Source organism: Pinus tabuliformis, chromosome 3_1 (genome assembly GCF_031772625.1).
Source record: "Pinus tabuliformis cultivar Carrire ecotype Pingquan chromosome 3_1, CPIR1, whole genome shotgun sequence".
In the NCBI taxonomy this organism is placed as follows: domain Eukaryota; kingdom Viridiplantae; phylum Streptophyta; class Pinopsida; order Pinales; family Pinaceae; genus Pinus; species Pinus tabuliformis.
The window spans coordinates 895,370,005-895,389,120 of record NC_142301.1 but is presented as its reverse complement, the minus strand read 5'-3'; the positions used below and the strand labels follow the sequence as shown (position 1 = coordinate 895,389,120).

At 37.2% G+C, this 19,116-nt stretch overlaps 1 long non-coding RNA gene across 2 annotated transcripts in view; it reads right to left on the bottom strand.

Annotated features, from left to right (window-relative positions):
- The window catches only part of LOC149190514 (uncharacterized), a 276,387-nt gene extending 264,344 nt beyond the window's left edge, over window positions 1-12,043 (bottom strand). The window contains exons 1-3 of one of the 2 annotated variants that reach the window (XR_016255994.1): window positions 11,628-12,043; window positions 11,245-11,332; window positions 11,057-11,155 (exon numbers count right to left, since the gene is read on the bottom strand). This is a non-coding gene — a long non-coding RNA (uncharacterized LOC149190514). The remainder of the gene's footprint in view (window positions 1-11,056; window positions 11,156-11,244; window positions 11,333-11,627) is intronic. The other variant, XR_016255995.1, reaches the window with a different exon arrangement.
- Between the last annotated feature and the right edge of the window lie 7,073 nt (window positions 12,044-19,116).

Below are 19,116 nucleotides of genomic sequence, written 5' to 3'. Positions count from 1 at the left end.
CTTCTGAAAGATACTAAATACATCATATTTATTTTTTAAAAAATACACCCACATCTTTCGACTGAAATCATCTACAATAAGCAAAAAATATTTGCAACCAGTATTAGAAGATGTATGCATAGGACCACAAATATCAGCATGAATTAATTGGAGTACCTTAGATGCGAGCCAAGATTCTCCATCCTTGAATGAAGACCGATGTTGCTTGCCAGCTTGACAAGCACCGCATACTCCCAACTATTGAGTCTGAATATCAGGTAACCCTGACACAAGTCCCTCCCAAGAGAGCTGAGAGAGATACTGCATGTTTATATGCCCATATCGCTAATGCCATAGAGTGCTGATAGGAGAAACACGAGTTGCTAGAGCTACTTCTGGAGAATCTCCAGTGTCAAGAAGCCTGTATAGACCATGATCCTCTAGGCCAACAGCGACCGTAAGACTAGTGTCCCTGTCGATAATGGAGCACTTGTGCGCACTGAACACTACATCAAGCTGAGGAGAGTTCCTCATAATCTCGCTGACAGACAACAGATTAATTTCCATACCAGGAACATAGTATACATTCAGGAAGATGAGTGTGCGCCTACCAGACTGGATCTGAACTGTACCTTTTCCAACCACTGTGTACTCTTCACCTCCACCGAATACCACGGAATCACTGAAAGATGAAAAGTCAATAAACCAGTCACGCATATGAGAGAAATGGCGTGATGCACTAGAGTCAATGTACCAGGCAAAAGACGGGACATGATCTGAAGACCTTTTAGCCATAAAGGCGTAAGAGGCAGATTCTGTCTACTCGGAATGTTCTGTAACATTCGATGTCTGATGGGGCCCTCCCTATTTCTCCTGTTCAGAAGCAATCCTCTGTCGGCAATCTTTCTTCAGGTGGCCGAACTTGTGACAGTAATTACACTGCACATTTTTCTTCCTAGCAAGATCAAAAGGCTGAGAAGGACCTTTCTGTTGAAAGGACTGAGAGGACTGATATTTGGCAGCAAAAGCATTTTCTGAGGAGGCTGATGAAGCACCACTACCAAACTGTTGTTTCCAACGATCCTGCTGCATGAGTTTGTTGCATAACTCCGAAAACTTCAAATCAACATTAGTGGAGGTAATGTTGAGTGTTTCGATGAAGTGCTCATAAGGTTTTGGTAGACTTTTCAGAGTGATGATTACCATATCTTCTTCCTCCATGGTCCAACCAATGGCTTCGAGCCGATCCCGAATGTCTTTAATCTTGTTAAGATGTTGCTGTAAAGACATATGTTCTTCCATCATGATGGAGAACAACTGATTCTTGAGAAAGAAAGCTCTGCACTTGTCGGATGTCTCGTGCATTTCCTTCAAATGTTGCCAGATTTCGGCAGCTGTCTTGCCGGAAGGAATCTGTGGTAACTGATCATCAGTCACAGAGAGTTTGAGAAGCATAACAGCCTCTCTATTTCGATCATCAAACTTATCTTGATCTGTACCAAGTGTACCAGGCCTGAGCTCTTTTCCCAAAACGAGCTGGTCAAGACGCCTATATTCGAAAATGGTGAACATTATCTGTTTCAAGATGTTATAATTGGTGCCATTAAAGCGTTTATTGCCTTCCAACATCAAATTGGTTAGCGAGGCCATCGGACAAAATCTGACCGGAGCTGGTGCAATATAAAAGAGAACCAGAATGAAAACTTGGTCCTTGCAACCAGCCTTGAAATCTCACTGATTAAACCTCAGACTTTGAGCCAAATATAGCAGAAACTCTCCTGGTAATACGTACCTCAAATGTCAGGCTGATATTTTCTGGGCCTTCTTACCCAAAAAATCTTGGTCTGACTTCTGCCTGGAAACCACCAGAAAATAGCCTGTACCAGTTTCTGCTAGATCGAATTATATAACTATGAACTGATGTTTGATTTTTGCAATCTGATGATCGATTTAGGCCAAGAATTTGTTTCGGGAAAGTCAAAATGTGATGACAAATGACGTCTGGCAGAGAGTAGCACATACCATAAAAAATTCTAAAGTGCGTGCCCGACACAGCGTGTTCGCCCTCGTCGTCTCCAGTTTTGTCGGAGCTTCACTTTCAATCTTCCGGTAATATCAGACAGCAGCGCAGTGTACCTGGTGGTCGGAACACTGCCTTTTGATCTATCGTTTACCGTTTTCGTCCCAGTTTCTGCTAAATCGATTCAAGATCCTTGGTTTTCTGTGACAAACTTCTCTGTGGCCCTCCCAAGAGAAAAATGAAACCCTGGACGCAAAAACTTCACACGCTTTGATGGAAAAATTCCTTCATGCTATCGCAAAGAACAAAAGCGCGCCGCATCACTCGTCAATATTTTATGACAAATCGCATAAAATACTCAAAATTGCCATTAATGCCGCGAGTTTACTCCCAACGAGAAAACCTACGGCCTCATTGATTGTGCTTGCACTTGTGGATTGAATAAGGTAGCGAAAGCAAGAAAGCGAGGATGAAGCACAAATTGTAGCAACGACTCTAAGGTCCGCGTGAGTGAACGATGACGATAAACTAGATTTCTTGTTAAGTCAAGTCGAGGGCAAAGACATAACAGAAGTGATCGCATTAGGTGGAGAAGTGGGTGTAGCAGTTTCTGGCGGCAGCAGTGGCGGAGCTCCTGCCCCAGTAGCAGCTGAGCCAGAGGTCAAGAAAAAAGCAAAAAAAACAAACAGAATGTTGGACAAACAGGTGAACAGAATGCTGGACCAGATGTTGGCAATGAGCTGCGTGCTCGATCTCGAATTCTAGCACAGATCCCACACCAGCGGTTTTGGTCTTTCAACAGCCCGCTGGTCTTGACTTAGCCGGCAAAGAAATGACTATCCAAAAAAAATTCCAGACTCGTAGAGAGCAATTTCGAAATGAAGCACAAAATTTTTCAAACAATGAAAAATTATTTCGAAAAAATACCTAAGCTCTGATACCATAATCAATGAATGAATTGAATTGATTTACATGAGCAAATGAAGCTCAATAAGTAATACAGAGACATTTTACAGAAATAGAAACAACCAATTTCTTCTAAGAAACCGCTAAAAAGATAAAAATAGAAACAGCTAATAAGAATGAGCATTAAACACTAAATAGCATTATTCTAATACCTTAACCATCGTCACATTCAAGAAGCTATTGGAACTGCACAGGAAATGCTACATTCCATAAAATCCGACTCAAAAAAAGCATCCATCCTCAAAATTGATCTGTCCAAAGCTTTCGACAAGGTCAACTGGACCTATTTACAGCTCATGCTAACTCACATAGGTTTCCCCCACCAATTCATCAAGTGGGTGGGATGTTGTTTCACAGGGGTTTCTTTTAGTGTCCTGATAAATGGTGCAGCGTCAAACTTTTTTCACGCTGAAAGAGGGCTCCGACAAGGCTGCCCGCTTTCCCTTCTTCTGTTCCTGCTGATAATGGAAGGACTCAGCAAACTCATAACATCAGCTAGAAACAATGGCACTCTAAGGGGTGTGAGAATCAGTGACAGGACCACCATTTCTCACCTTCTCTTTGTTGATGCTATTCTAATTTTTCTAAATGGTTCCTTTAGAGACACCTCTAGTTTCAAGGCAATCTTAACTCTATTTTGTAAAGCTACAGGAATGGAGCCAAACTATACAAAATCAATAATCATTTTCAACTCCTGTCTACCAAATGAGCAAAGATTCGCCTCCCAACACTTCGGCTTCGTGAGACAAGAATTGGAAGACGGCCTTAGATACTTGGGGTTCCGCCTCAAGCCAAACGGATATCGCATTACAGAATGGGCATGGTTGATTGCAAAGATAGAAGGTCGTATAAACATCTGGCAACAACGATGGCTTTCCAGGGTTGGGAGACTCACTCTTACCAAATCAGTCCTAGAGGCCATTCCGGTATACTGGATGTCTCTGGCTTGGATCCCAAAAGGCTTCCATTGCAGAATCAAACAGATCTGCTGCAGATTCCTTTGGAGGGGACTAACAGATGGCAAAGCCTTCGCTTGGGTAAAATGGGAGCGGATAGCAAAACCAAAAAAGTGGGGAGGCTGGGGATTAAAGGAACCCCAAGAGTTTGCTAAGGCCTTGGGGGCAAAATTGGTTTGGCAAATCATCACTTCAAACAGCCTCTAGACAGAAGTGATCTATAACAAGTACATATATCCCCAGTCAACCACAGATTGGCTCCGTAGCACACAACATCACCACACGGGGGCCTCAAACATCTGGAAGGCAGTCATTCAATCCATGAACATCATAAAATCAGGTCTGGCCTGGAAGGTGGGGAATGGAACACAAATCAGAATTGGGGCCGATCCTTGGGTAGGTAGTGGAAATGCCCACATCCTTCCTCGAGAAATGAGACAGGAGCTCAGCGACGCCGGATACACCCTCCTTGCACACATCCAAGCAGAAGGGCGAGCTGAGGCTCCTCACAGACAATGGAGGGGGTTTGATACCCTGTGCATCAGAGACAGATGGATCGCGGATTGGTCTGGCTTTGTAGGAGGCCTGGAGGAGGCGAATGTAAATATTACAGACAGAAAAGACAGGATAATATGGGCTAAGGCACCCACCGGAAGCTATACCCCCAAAGTCGGCTTTGCATCCATAATGGAAGATCGTGCCCTAGGTCCACAATGCTGGTGGTGGAGCTCCTTATGGAAGCTGAAAGCCCCCCATAAAACGAGACTCCTCCTCTGGTCTATCCTCTCCAACAAAATTCCCATTGACCACAACCTGTCTAAGCGAAGCATCCATGGGCCCTCAAGATGCAGCCTTTGCAACTTAGCGACAGAGGACACTTATCACATATTTCTCCACTGTCCAGTCTCGGTTGAGATTTGGAATACAATCACCAATGGACTAAATATTCCTTGTCAATGGACAGGCAACAATATCAAAGAGGCTTGGGAGTCCTGGTGATCCAAAACTGCCAATCAAAAACAAAAAAATCTACCTCCGATTATACGTTGGGGCATCTGGATTACCAGGAACCACAAGATTTTTCAGGACAAGAACATTCTGGGTGCGTCATTGTGCAACAATTTCCTAGCCATATACAATTCTCTCCCCGATGACAAAGGTCCACCCCCCCGGATAATAATCCTAAAAACAATAGACAAGGACCAGCCTTGGGCATACTTCACCTGTCGGAGCTGGAGCTATCCTTCACCTGTCGGAGACAGTGAATTTCAAATTGAAAGTGGGTCTAGGAAGAGGCACAAACAACTATGCCGAACTAAACAGCCTCAGACATTTACTCCTCTTTGCCCTGGAAAAACATTGCCATTCGATTCAACTCTTTGGGGACTCTCAGCTCATCATAAATTGGCTAAATGGGACTTATCAATGTCACGTGCACACACTCAGAGACATGCTGGAAGAAACTATTGGTTTAAAATCACAGTTTGAGTCCTTTGTCTGTTGTCATATTTACAGGGAAAGGAATGAAGTTGTTGATCTTCTTTCCAAAGAGGCTGCGCAGCTGAACCGAGGACAGTGGATAATCCAGGAATACAGGGATGGTGACTTTTTCCAGCTCTACCACAAGCCATATATCGATGAGGCGGCACAGACTCAAGATTGATTGATAGGATCAATCCGGACCATGGTTTTCTCTGTCATTTTGGATTTTGCTTTTTGTTACCTGCAGAACAGTATCCTAACAGTATGTATATAGTTTTTGCACCTTCAAGTTTAATGAAGGATTTTGTAAGTATTTAAGCAACAACAGCAACTCCACCACCTAACAGTTGTGAAAGCATAAACAATGTTGGCATACAACATGTAATTTTCTTAAATTTTAATGAAAATTACGCTTTTTTCCTGGAAAAAAAAGGATAGTTAACTAAAGCAAAGTCATTTGTCTTCGCTTAACTTGACGAGCTAATTGTGGCTGTCAATCTTAGCTTAGGAAAGTTATAAATTGAGCCTAAGGTGAGGAGCTAAGACACAACAGCAACACAAGATTGACAGAGGCTTCTCGGTGAACGTGTGCGAGGTCCGAGAGAGTGTGGAGAGACTAGTGATCAGCTTTGAAATTTGTATTTTCTCGATTGGGCCATTATCCCAAAATGAGAGCCCAAGTATGTTTTGTGATTAATTTAATAATGAAGAATTGTTGATTGGACAAAAATAGGTTTGTGTGTATGTGATTCAAATCAAGTAATTTTGCTTTCGCTAAATATTTTGGTTACGAACTTAGTCGTGCGTTCATTCAGTTAATAATTGCTAGGGAGCGGATACCAGGTGTTTGGTTTGAGAAACTATAATATGGTCCGGATACCAGGTGTTTGGTTTGAGAAATTATAATATGGTATCAAACCCCCAACTCTGAATCAATCTCTGAATTACAAGTGTCGAGTTCGCATCAGATCGTCGTAGCCAACTTGGCTAGGATCATGCGAACGGGTAATTTTGAAGGAGCAAGATTTTTTTTTCAAGCCAAGAATTATTTTTTACGAGAAAAACAAACGTAAATATAAGGGGCCATCTTTTCAAGGGATAAAATGGGTGAAAATTACTATTGTTCAATGGGGTTTGAGATGATTAATGGGTTACGTTACGAGAATTGGCTAGACAGCGAAGGAAACTTTAGCACATGGAAGGAGTGGATTGTTCTATTATTTGACCAGGAGTTGTGGGACATCGTGGAGAAGACCGTCTAAATTCCCACAAATCCTACTTAGTTGGCTAAGTTTAATAAGAAAAAAGTGAAGGCCAAGAGAATAATCTTGGACTCTATTAAAGGCCATATTATACCTTGCGCGACGGGGAAAAAATGCCTTTGAGATGTGGGCATCCTTAACAACCTATACCGAAATAAAAACCAAAACGAAAAGATGGTGTTGAAATAGAAACTAAGAAACGCCAAGATGTCTGAAATTGAAATAGTTGCATCACACCTAACCAGCATCACTCAAATTAGAGATAACTTGGCAGTACCGGGGGAAACTACTGATAGTGAAGGGTTGGTCAGATCAACCTTGAGTGGCTTTCCTCCGAAATGAGATGTATTTGTTGATGAGATCATCGCAAGGGAAAATCTACCTAGCTAGGATAGATTGTGGGATTATTTTGTACAAGAAGAGACGAGGAGACATTCCAAAATTGTTGGTCAACATGATGGTAAGGATGATGAAGAGAATTTTTCTCTTGCCATAAAAGGAAAAAAGTAAACTAAAGGAAAGTGAGGGCTTTGCTACCGTGAAAGACATGAGCAAAGTGCTTTGCGTGCCACAAGACAGGTCACTATGCAAGCCAATGTCCATACAATAAGGAGGAGGAGGAGGATCAAGTGGTTGCATCAGCATCAAATGAGATTTAAGACTTTACGAAGAAATTTGCAAAAGAATTTTCTCTAGTTACTTGTGTTTCTGACAGTAGTATTGTTGTGCATGAGGACAGTGGGCTATGGCTAGTGGACAATACAGCGTCGATTCACATGGTGGGGATGAGGTCAGTGCTCTGCAGTTTTTAGAGACAAGCTCAGACAACATTGACTTTAGTGGGACTAGTGCCATGCATGCAGTGAAGGGGGTTGGATGTGTAATATTATAGCTAGAGTCAAGAGGATTTTAGAAGGTGATAGGGATGTTGTTTGTTCCAAGGTTGATGGTACAGGTACTCTCGGTATCATCCTTGGAGGATGTTGGATATAGAGATTTGTTCCGATATGGACAGGTGTTTCTATATTAAGAGGGAACGACCTTGGATGTAGTTGTAGTGCTTGGCATCAGTAGCGGCGGTCATGCAAGTTGTTGGGACAACATGTGGGTATATCCAACGGAATCCTAGATACAGGATCAGTGTTAGTTGTTGAGAGGGAGCAAGAGGCAAGGAAGGGTGTTTCTTCACGTACTACCAGGAGCCTCAGCTCATATGATATGAACAATGTTGCACGAAGAAGGGACGTTTTTTGGAAGCAAAGCATCGAAGCGAAGTGTCTCGGAAACATCTATTATATATACATACAACACACACACACACACACATATATATTATGTATTTTTGCATTTATATTCAAAAAAAACATCCAAAATATCAAATTAGTTGTGGAATACATGAAAATATACATATTTGTACATAAATCAAGATAGATACAGCATCCATTGTACATCAATGATAAATTATTCCAACATCGACCATCTAAATTCTAGCAATTACAAACATACATCAAATTTTTAAGCATATCATAAAACATAAAACATTTAGAAGATAAAATCATAAAACATTCAAAATACTTGTCTAGAATTGTCAACATGAGTCGAGTGCAAAATTCAAATAATAATGTTCACAAAATAGGCCACCTAGCAACCACTAAGTACACACTGAACAAGGAAGAATAAGACATAAAATTTCAAAATCACAAGTCTAATCTATGACAAAAGTAAACTGTGAATATATCTACTAATCTCTCCTCCTTCCATCACGAACACTATGTGAGCCTCCACGTTGTGGCAGTGGACAAGATGGTGGCTCAAGTTGTCAAAGTTGTGGAACAAATGAAGATGATGATGAAATATGTAACTAGGTATGGTTTTCATAATGATATGTAATCATGATTTCATGTATTTAATGTAAAGAGAAAAATAATTTTATTATTGTTGTCATTGAGGCATGGGTTTCATGCTCAAGAGAAATTTATTTTATAGGTCAAGCTCGCATTGAGAGCTTCTAGGGCTTGTTACATATTGTAAAGAAAAATTATTTGAGTCAAAGTTTGAGACAAAAGACCCCCCAAGACCTCATCATAATGCAAAGGACAAGTTGTCCTAAAGGGTGCAATTCGACCTAGCAGAAAGCCTATATATAAGAGAGACTTCGACCTTACTTTGGAGACACACTTGACACACACAAGTTCAATCACAAGAGAGAAAAAGGTATGAAGAAAGGAAGGACGAAGAAAGAAGAAAATGACAAGATATTTGGATTGTTTTTGGGTTACTTCTCTCCATATGTGCGAAGGAATTAAGGCATCCATTGCAGCGGTAAAGGCCCAGTTGTAGAAGTCAAATTACGACATCAAGAAGTTCACCTTGCAAGTCGAGTTCTCTAGGAAAGAGAATCATCTCAAGTGAAGAAGAAAGGAGAAGGATTTACCACACGTGCAAGGGATAGGGTTTCTACAAAAGGATTTGTTGGGCATGTCAAAGTTACAGAAGAATCTGTTGGGCAAGTCGAAATTTGCATGTACAAATGAAGTTATGAATTTATTTTGATTATGGTCAAATTATCAAGGTCGGCCTCTTCTATATGTTGGCTCACCTAATCCAATAGTCACGTCTCTTGACCCCCACCGATTGGTATATATAGAGGTGCTTTCTCCCTCATTTGATACATCCAAGTGCTCATCCTCTCCTCTGAAATAGGATAGCATCTGAGGCAGGACGCAAGTGGCAAGGGTCGAGTTTATGATGAGACCCATCTCTGTTTAGGGTTTGGTTTTCTTGGGAGAAAAGAGCCGCAGGTCTGTGGCATCATGCATGGAGGATAGGAGGTCTATCTGGGCAGCGTACCTCTTGATTTTGGGTACAGATTTCCTGTTGAATAGAGCGCAGTCAGAGGAATGCTTGTTGGATGGTTTTCTGTGCTATTTGGTGAGGTGTATCTTTGTTACAGGCCGCAAGCCTAAAGGCAAATCTGGGTATGATTTAAGGTGATCATTATCTCTGTTTTGGGTCCGATTTGAGTAGAAAGGGAGGCCGAATGTTTTGAGGAGAATCTGGACACCTGCGCATGGAGTTTTGAGGACTGTCTTTCCTGTGTAAAGATGTCGTAGCCCTATTCATTGTGTGCAGTCTTGGCCGCAGGCCTGTAGAGGAGTTTTGTTGGGACTGCTGTCCATAACAAGCTGAAACAGGGTGCCATATAGAGCAGCGAAGGAAGGAGGGTCTTGTGGAAGGAAAGCCGCAATCCTCTAGGTGACTGTTGGAGCAGTTTTAGGGCTGACATATTTCTGTGTTTGTGCCCTAAAAAGTGTTCAGAATTGCAGTATAGAAATCTCCAGCCCTTGGTGCCAGAATTGCAATTTCATTGAGCCATCTTCATGGTAAAGAGCTTTGATGTCGGATCTCCTATTTGGCAAGTCAGTATTGACTTTAACTCATTGTATACTCTCTCTCACAGCTGAACTATCGAAGAATATAAGAAGGATTGATCAAGGGTTTCCCCACGTTGGGTTTTGTCCCTGGTTGGTGCCACATCTTGTGCCCTCTTGTCTTGGCTTGTCTTCTAATGTTTATGTTTATGTTCTATCTGCATTTTACTATCATGTTGATGTGATTGCTAATACAGATATGGATATTAGGCTAATAAAGAAATTGAAGTAAAATTGCTCTAAAGCATAGAACATACCATTGTTACCTAAAATCAACACTATAGATATAAGACAAACCACTTATGGCTGAACATGGTTACGGTCCTTCCTAATGTTATATTATTTGTACAGGTCTCCTTATACCTGCAACCCTCCCAAACTGCTAGATACCTCTACCATAAGAGCAGTCTGCATTAACCTGCCTGAAACGGGCGAATCCTTACAGACAACATATAAAACAAAGAACAAAGCTATAAACAGCTAACTACAATGTAAAACATTGTGGCCACTATATTCAATCTACTACCCAACTAAATTCAACCTACTAATTAAATTCAATCATTTAGGTCCCCAAAGCTAATAGTCAAAACATGATGTGAAACAAAGAACAAAACTAGAAACAATTAACTACAAGATACCAGCTGTATGCACGACACTGCTAGTACAAAATTTAAAATGACTGGCCAACATAATCATCTAACTTGCCCTCAATATCAACCACTGCATAATTTCGGATTTCTAAATATTAACCACATTACCTTACCGGGTTACCTAGCCATTTTTTTTCTGTATTAATGAAAGAATGTATACATAGTTCTTAATATCAACCACTGAATGACTTCATATTTCTAAATATTAACCTCATTATCATACGGGGTTTTACCTAGCTGTTTTCTTTTTCTGCATCGAAAAACAGGTAATGACAGATACATAAAAAGAAAATTACAAATGTATACCAACCTGATTGCACACGAAGAATGACGCTGATCCCTCAGACCTGCACAAAACGTCCTCGTTTCACCTTCTTCCACGATTGTGAACCCTCTTCTTTGCCTTCACCTGTTGCAGAGCAAAATTCCTTATAAATCATTGACCATGCCAAAAACCAATAAAAAAGCAACTGACCAAAAAAAGCAGAAAAGCTTTACCTGGAATACCTCTATCAATTCAAATGCCAGTGGTTAAAACCCGCAGGAATTGCCTCCAAATGACAATTTTTAAAACCCTTGTGATGTCCTGCGAAACGCCAGTAGTTAGAACCCTACCAATTCCTGAGGGTTTTAACCATTAAAGGGAATTCCAGAGGGTTTTAACCATTGGAGGGAATTCCAGAGGGTTTTAATCATTGGCTTTATAAATCACTAACCATGCCAAAAACTAATAAAAAAGGAACTGACAAAAAAATAAAAAGCAGAAAAGATATCTCTATCAATTCAAATGCCAATAGTTAAAACCCTCACGAATTCCCTCCAAATGACAATGTTTAAAGCCCTTGCGATGTCCTGCCAAACGTCAGTAGTTAAAACCGTACCAATTGCGAGTTCCCCGATTCTCCCAGTGTGTTTGCCTCGACCTAAAGAACTCTGCAGAGGAAAACAAAGTACTTCTTCCCGACCGCGGCCATGCAAGGATACGATTTCGCAGCAGGTCGGCGGACGGTGACATTAATCACAATTCCACTGCCACCTAACACAAAGATTCCCTGCTGTCTCTCCCGCGTTGCACCCATTGGAGAACTCCAGGGCTTGGGCTTCTCTTTTTGGAGCCGGCTTTTCTCTCGAGCGTAGCTTCTGGCTTTGATTTTAAGAGTTGTCTCTGGTTGTCCTTCTGCTTCTGCTCTGTCTCTGGCTTTTCCCTCGTTCTTTAGAGTTGGAATCGTTCTTTAAAGTCGTCCACCTTAAACGCATAAATGTGTTTGAGGATCCCAAAAAGTTTCGAAACGTCCTCACGGGCAATGTCCCGTTACAATTTACAAGTGTTTTTAAGTGAAAGCTGTTCAAATTTAACGCTAATAAAATAATCAAATGAAGGCCATTCAGTGTAATTTTAGTGGAAGTTGCTCAAACTTAGCACTAATAAAATGAAGGCTATTATGTTACCGAGTAACATTTATTTTTATTGTCTAATTTTTTTACATTTTTGCTCTGTCTTAATATTTTGGTAGAGATATAATTAGTAATTGTACTAGATGTTGCAATGGAAACGTTGTAAGGTAGTAGTATAGGAAAGACTAGCGTAGAAGAAAGAAGATGTCACATAGAAGGAGCCATCGTGAAGGAATGAGAGGCAGATTTCACTTCCTTGGAACCAGGTCATGGAGGTTTCAAAGATATTGATGATAAGAGTGATCAACAGGTAGACACTCTAGAAATGCCGGGAAGATGCACGGAAGAGGAAGTTCCAATGGATATCACCAAACTGTCATCAATACAGATATATATGTAACGAACATAATATGTTCACATTTATAAAAATGTTGTTGTAGATATTGAATTAGGAAATTGGGGGTGAAAATCCTTTGGTGATTGATATCAAATGGAAAATCTTGGTAGAAAATGATTATTCTCAAAAAATACCTCCATTCAATTGATTATTCGCAAAAAAATACCTTCATTCAACTTGGTCAAACATATTTAGTTCACTAACTAATCCTCTTCATATTCAAACTTGGTACTTCTGAGCCACTCAACAAATGGCTTAAAAATTTTCCGCATTGAAGAGTTATGGCCTTGGGCACCCAAAGTATGGTTATCAGACCGTTGGAAAATAACTTTTTCTAATAGGTCATCGTCATATAAAACTTTCAAAACCAAAGCAAATTCCTTGATTGCATCTGCACTGACATGCTTTCAAAAATCATCAATTGCATTCAACAACAACAAATGTGAATCTTCATTACGAAGAGCTTTGTACAAGTAAATATTTATCTTTGCAACCTCCTTGGAAAATCCTTTGCAAACACCTTTGTAAGGCCCTCAAACAATGCAGTCATCACACCCTGAGGAGAACCACTGAGAGATTGTATGTACTTCGCCAACTGATTAGGAGACATTCTCCTTCGAAGAAAATCATTAAAATCAGGAAAACCTTAGCGTGAATGCTTAGCCCTTTAACTGTCTTCAAGTTTTTCTCATCAACATCACTAGCTTCCTCCTTATCATCACTCTCTAGCATAAGTTCAATGGATTTCTTACTATTCACAGTAGCATGCTTTCTCTCAGGCTCAATCATTGTGTTCTTTAAAACAATCTTCCTTACAACCTTCATATCAATATGTTGCTTTGTACCTTGTTCATGTATAATTAACATCACCATTTCACTGGTAGCAAGAGTCAATTTGTCCTTGATCCTTTCTTAGTAGCCTCAATAGAGGTGTCAGTCTGTCATTCCACTCCATCATCAACTTCCTCATCATGGTCATCCTAGCTCCCTCGAGGAGATTAATCATCATCATCAAAATATTTCTTCTATGCTACTCTTTCTTATTCTACTACCCGCCTTACGACATTTCCTTTGTAACATGTGGTGCAATTGCTAGTCATACAATTTATAGATGTTGTTGTTAATGTATTTCTTTAGTGAGAATAGATTGAAGGAGTAATATGCTTGTTAAAGTTCTAAGTTTGAAGCTACTTTTATTTTGAAAAATCCTCCGGAACAAAATAAGGGAGGAAAAGATAAGAAGTCACTGAGGAGGGAAAACATAACCAATAATCAATAATACAACAGTTTACATCATATGGGAAAACATACCATGTGCCCAAGAATGATAGCAAGCACAATGGCTCTCCAAAACATTGGTTCAAGCAACCATGATGATGCTTTCTAGATTTATAAGATATCAAAATTGCTTACTAAAATAGAAAGACGAGGCAATGGCATCAAGGCCAATAACGTTAATATGGTAGATGTGGGAAAACCTCTTGGAAGGAAACCTTCTTACACGACAACGTTGTTTGGATGTGAATTGGATGTCAAGTCATTAAAGTTTGACAAGAGACTGGAACTGATATTGTTAATGGCTCCCATGACAATGCAAAGACAGTTGTTTTTTTGGAAGTTTTTATAAAAAGATATGGTCCAATGTTATCGATGTGGAAATCTAGAGATAAAGATTCTAATGTCAAAGATACAAATGGTATCCCCACGATGTGTTGCATGTAGGTACATTAGTGATGTAGATATGAGGGATAAGATTACTACTTTTATTTTGAAAATTCCTCTAAAACAAAAGAAGAGAGGAAAAGATCTTAAAAATTAAATGTTTCAAATAAGTGCTTATTTTCTAATTGGGATTTTGTGAATTTCTTTTCTATTATGAAATTATTTCTCTAATAGAAGGAACATTATTTCTATCTTAAAAATCAATAAAGAATAAAAATTATCTGAAACAAATGTAACATAATTTAATTTCATAAATTGAAATGGATTAAAAAATACATAATTTGTATTGTTTATTTTGATGGTCTCATAAACTAAAATCACCTAAAAGAAATCAATTTTCATGAAGCCTCCCTAATACAACTTGAGTGCGCCTAATGGTTAAGAGCATGTGTTTCCTCCTAAGAGATCATTGGTTCAAAACGAGAGGGGGTAGAGTATGTATGCCTTTATAGACTTAGCAGTCAAATAAATGCTTGGAGGTGGGTCCCTTGTCCGACAAACAAGGGGGTCTTATACACCAATTTGATATTTGGCTTGGTCCTAACCTTAAAAATAGATAATAATAATAATAACTATGAAAATAGAATGATATTTCCAAATGTAAATCTTATTTTTGAAGTTAAAATGCTTAATAAACACCCTTACTAAACTTATATAAATATGTTATAAATCTTTAAACCCTTTAAGTAAAATATGTATTTGCATTTTGAAACAATAAATCTTTAAGAGCAACAAATATATTACTTATTGTAAAACACTTTATATAGAATTTTTATGTGCATTCTTAAAAAAGAAAAAATCAACCTACATAAATTTCATTGCAATATTAACCATAAATACAATAATTTAATTTAGTTTTTTAATATTTTTAAATTATTTAATTTAAAATAACAACAATTGTTTTTTGTAAGTTGATTTTTTTTTGTCATTTTTAATTTTAATATTTATTAAAATAAAATTTATATTTATTTTAATTAAAATAAGTAAATGTCATACGTCATTTTTTTAATAAATAAAAGAAAATTGTCTCAATTTATTATTCTTTAATTTTCTTTTTATTTTTTTGAATATTCACCATTTCAAATATGTTTTTCACTATTTTTGTTACATAGTGGTGCTCTATGTCTTGCGGATGTACTCGAATTTCATGTTATCATCATTTGCAGGTTTATATAGTTGTGCACATTTTGTTATTTATCCAACAATATGTTCAAGCAACACTAGAATACTTGTAGTTACATGTGTCTTTTCAATAATTTAATTTAATTTTTTAATAAATTTAAATTAAAATAATATATTTATTCTCTTTTAAATTTAAAAATAAAGAAACATCCATTTCCATATGAAACTCTATGATTGCATCTAAGGAGTTTAAAAAAATTGTGATTACATCCAGAGTTCAGAAACAACTATATCTTCGAGTGAATTAATAAAATCCACATACATTCAACAACAAAGTGAATTAATATAATAATATAATAAAGTGAATTAATATAATAATATAATAGATATTTAACATAAATAAAAAGTGAATGAATTCATGTTGTTGATATCATTTATTTAAATTGATTTGCAATATATCTTTTTTATATTAATCAATTATATTTGTAAAGTTCATAAAAAAAATTTATTGACAAATTTGACATAACCATATATATATATAAATATTATATTAATTAAAAAAATTTAATAGCAATTGAATCTTTTTGTCATTTTTAATTCTAATAAATTTAATTTAAAATAACATATTTATTCTCCTTTAAATTTAAAAAATAAAATTTAAACAACAAAACACAATGTACAGAAACATCCATTCCCATATGAAACTCTATGATTGAATCTAAGGAGTTTAGAAAAAATGTGATTACATCGAGAGAGTTCAAAAACAACTGTATCTCCTAGTGAATTAATAAAATTCACATATATCCAATGACAAAGTGAATTAATATAATAGATATTTAATATAAATAAAAAGTGAATTCATGTTGTTGATATCATTTATCTAAATTGTTTTGTAATGTATTTTTTAATAGTAGTCTATTATATTTGTAAAGTTCATCATTTTTTTTGGAGTTGTTTTTAGTGCAAAAGGTGAAGCAATAGCTTAGCTTGAGATGGGATCTCTTGTAACCGAAGTCAGAAGAGCTGCTTTGGGAAAGAAGGTAGGGAAATAATGAATGCAGGAAGAGAGATTCATAGGATTTACTAAGGTAGTTAGTTAGGTAGTTAGTGAGCTAAATGAAAGAGGTGGTGAATCAATGGCCTAAAACATTTCAATCGTCTAACATTTGATCTTATGGTGCAGAAAAGTACACAGTAGCAGCTGGGGAAGTTGTTTTCAAATGGGAATGCCTTACGACGTAAATATCTAGAGTTTTACTAGTTCTTTTCTCAATTGCATTTTTTTTTGGCAGAGACATAAATATTTAAGCTTTTGTGATAACATTTGGAACACATTTCAGTAGAGATACAAATATCTAGAGCTTTATTAGTTCTTTTCTCAATTACATTTTTAGATTTTTTTGGTAGAGACATAAATATTTAAAGCTTTATTAAAATTATACTTGTTTTTTTCTTAATTGTAGTTTGAGATTTTTTATTGCTTTTAATGTGTGCCATGAAATTAAATATGTGTTTTTAGTTGACATTTAAATTAGGATACAATGAAGCATGCACCAAGTGAGAAAAACAAGGTTAGGTGAAGCATATAGATAATGTTGTTTTTCCTCACATAATGTACCTTGCAGTAAATTGGGTACAATGTTAGTGAGTACAAAAATGAGTATCTAGATTCACTTCACTTTTGAGTGAAAGTTGCTCAAGAGTTTTCATTAAAATCTAATAATGGAAAATATTAATGCAATGATAAACAATATCAAAGGAAGACCACCATGCTACAAACAACACTAGATCAATATATTCATCACTTACATTTTATTTGCTTGTGTTCTTATGATATCATTTGGGAAACAACTTGGTATGAACATATATGGGATGTCCATTGTTGTCTAAACACTAGCTTCTATTGACTTTTGTGGAATATTTATCCCCTTCTAGTATAAGTGGGAAGTTATTGTTGATCTTGGGCATTGCAAATCCCAATTTTTTTATGTACACATATATGTACAATTTTGTTAAAGAGAAAAGTGTTTAAGGCCCATGCATGTTTCTTGCATGGGTGGGGCAAGCTTGTGACTTGACTTTTTTCCTTTCATAGAATAAGCCATTAAGGGGGTGGGTGCAGAGTTTTGTATTACAATCAGGGAGCATCGTGAGAATGAAGTATATCAATTTCCAAATGCTCATTAAAAATGGCTTATTTGGGCCCATGTTTGAGAACAACATTTTCCAACATTCTCCCCCTACTTTCATATTGCCAACATAGTTTTGGTTCTTGCATTTGGTAAGGTTTGTTGCCCAAGTGGAATCTTGGAGTCAAGACAACCAAAGGCATGCATCAATCTTTGAGGTACTCAATATTGTGATTATATTTTCAATAGTTGTTACATTGTCTATGTTGAGAAGCCAAAGTATTTATTGTTTTTAACCATTTGCCTTTTGGATTTAAAGGTCTTATGAAATATTATGATAGAGGGTTCATATTGTTATTAATATTATGATTGTTCTTTGAATATTTTGTTCGTGTCATCCTTATTGGGGTTTTGAACTAACAATCGCCCCAAAGGTGCAAAGGTACATCATAGAAACAATGAAAAAAAATTGAAACTCAAAATGTGCATATACAAGGATAAGATGTTGAGTACATGGAAATAGTTCGTTAAATTATTGGAGAAGCATGTGCAGAATTTGGGCCAAAAAAATGTGAATATTTAGTAACCAAATATATAAGTAGAATTTAGGGCAAAAAAAATAATTTGGCAAACAACTTTAAATCAAGTAGGTATATTTATTTTACACAATTCTTCTTCCATCTAAACTAGAACTTCACCTAAATGAATTTGGAAAAGGATAGCATTTGGAAGCTTTCATGTTACATTTAAATTTGAAGTTGTTGACGTTTGAACACCATGAAATTATGTGCATTTATATTGATTATTTGTCATTATCTTTACTATGTTTCACAATAAATTTGGATTGTTGCCAAGTATGTTCCTTAGGAAAAACATGTTTATAAAGCATATTGTATAAGTGGTTGTATCAGTGATTACTTTGATAGGTCCCTATACTACTAGTGTAACCCCTTATTGTTATTAGTGCAACCCCCTTATTATATTGTTGTGCCCATGTAGTCCCCATATTGTTATTATTGTGCCACATAGAATTCCACTATTGTTATTGTTGTGCCCTTACATTATTATTGTTATGTCGGCTCTTATTACATTATGACCCCTTAGACTCCTATATATAGAAAGGAGGTCTTGTCATTTGTATCATCCAAGAACTGTTTATTTGTGTAATGTAAAGGAGGTTTCCCCTTGAAGAGGCTGATTTCTAAGGCGTTGATCTATCTTTTCTATCTTTTTGTGAGTTGGTTTCATAACATTTGGTATCAGAGCTTGGGATTCTACGGTTTCGCTGCTCCAAACAGGTCATCGTGGCATTTTCGATATAAAAAAATAAAAATAAAGATAAAAAAATCTACGAAGTTTCGGAAGGTAAAAACAAAACCCATTTGATCTGAGATCGTTATGAACCTCGGGTCCAAATTTCAGATCTTGTCTCGCTATATTTTCGGAGATATGATCTGAGGAAGTTATGGTTTTTGCAAACTCCAGGATTCCATCTCAAACAGGTCATTGTGGAAGTTTCGCTATAATTTGTTTTCTATGAAGGTTCAAACTTTGAAATTAAAACCCATTTGAGCTAAAATCATGCTGAAGCTTAGGCCCGAATTT